This window comes from Etheostoma spectabile, chromosome 15 (genome assembly GCF_008692095.1).
Source record: "Etheostoma spectabile isolate EspeVRDwgs_2016 chromosome 15, UIUC_Espe_1.0, whole genome shotgun sequence".
Classification (NCBI taxonomy): Eukaryota; Metazoa; Chordata; class Actinopteri; order Perciformes; family Percidae; genus Etheostoma; species Etheostoma spectabile.
Window position 1 is genome coordinate 7,650,797 of NC_045747.1, and position 1,783 is coordinate 7,652,579.

Sequence of the window (1,783 nt, forward strand, 5' to 3'; positions counted from 1 at the left end):
AGCTCAGTTGAAAGACTGGAAACAGGGAGAAATAGCTAGCCTCTGTCTAAAAGTAACAACATCTGCATACCAACACCTCGAAAGCTAACACGTTTGAATCATCTGTACATAAACCAAAAGGTAAAGTTCTTATCAGCCCAAACACGAATCATTTATGCTGTTTTGATTTCTGCAGATAAAAACAATTGAGTCATCTAATAAAACAATTACTTGTGCTCACACAATCAATACATTTTCTCGGATCACACAACAATATAGATATTGATCCATTAATCCATTTGGTCTCGCAAAATAGTGTCTACTTTGACAAGCAAAATAAAGGTTATAAAGACAGCTAACATAAAGACAACATCTGGGGAAGAATAGCAGTTGAGCTTGCTTGTAAATTTCTATTTTTTGTTTGCTGTCAAAGTGTAAGAGTCGGAGGTTGGTAAAAAAAAAAAAAAAAAAAAAAAGGTCAAATGAAGCCTTAGATAAAAGTGTTCCAGAGGCACGTTTATCAAACGCGTTGTCCTTCAGGTATGGAAATATCAGCACGGTTTTGGATTTTGGCTGAATTATTTAAAGGATAGTCGGAGCGGTGATGGACTGTGGAAAATGCTGTTTTTGTGTGTCCAGAAATGTCAGAGGCCTTTGACGTCGAGAGAGGTTAATGACACCTTAAAAACGTCTTTACGCAGACAGGAGACTGAGGAAAGAAAGTAATTACCTCAGTCTTTCCCTGGGTACGGTGCCACAGACTTGCCCCCGCCGACCCAACCTCCAACCTCCAACCTCCACCCACCCACCCACCCACTCAGCAAACCCAAGCTCCTGCAATTTGTGGCTGCTCATCCTGTCATCTTGGTTAGTAATCCCTGTGTGCTCCACAGGAGAAAACTGCAAGCATATTGGTGCATTCCCTTTTCCTGCTATGTGTGTTTGTAACGCATAAATACGTGCAATCTATGTAACATTTTGTGAACCCCCCACAGGTCCCAGATGGGTGGTCTTATTAGTCAAAATTGCTCCTTGGTCATGCTGATTGTTAACTTCTGTGCAGAGAATGTTCAGAGGTGCCTGAGCCCTTTATTCTCCTCAGTGATTATATCACCAAATCAGGAACCTATAATTACATGATGAGACAGTTACAGAGGTGTTCCCACTTTAGTTTTTCTCAGTAGATATTGTAAAAGATCAACAGAACGTCACATTTGCATCTTTACCCAAAAAATAAGAAATAGGGAAAGAAGAAACAGTTATAAGCAGAGATGATCTGCCCAAACAGATCACTTACTAGGTCAGGTACTTTTGTTAGTCCATGTGTGTGTGTTTGTGTGCATGTGTTGTATCCCAGCATGCCCTTGGGAAACACACGTATTCACTTTGTGGTGGAGAGCTAGATGTGAAGATGGATTCCACTATCATGTCTGTCTATTAAATATGAAGCTACAACCAGCAGCAGTTTAGCTTAGCTTAGCATAAAGACTGGAAACATGGGGAAACAGCTAGCCTGACTCTGTCTAAAGATGACACAATCTAACCAGCTGCAGCTTATTATTGTTTTTCCCATTTACGCTAAAGCACATCTAGCCTCTGTAACACTGCATTTTACCCCAAAGAGTAATACAAAACAGATCTAAATAACGGTTTTAACGTGTGTGTGTGTGTGTGTGTGTGTGTGTGTGTGTTTGTTTGTTGGTATCATCATGTCTGAATCCCCCCTTGTATGAACAAGGGGAATTCCACATACCTCTCCTTTATGCCCCATAGCACCTATTGTGCAACACACACACACACACAC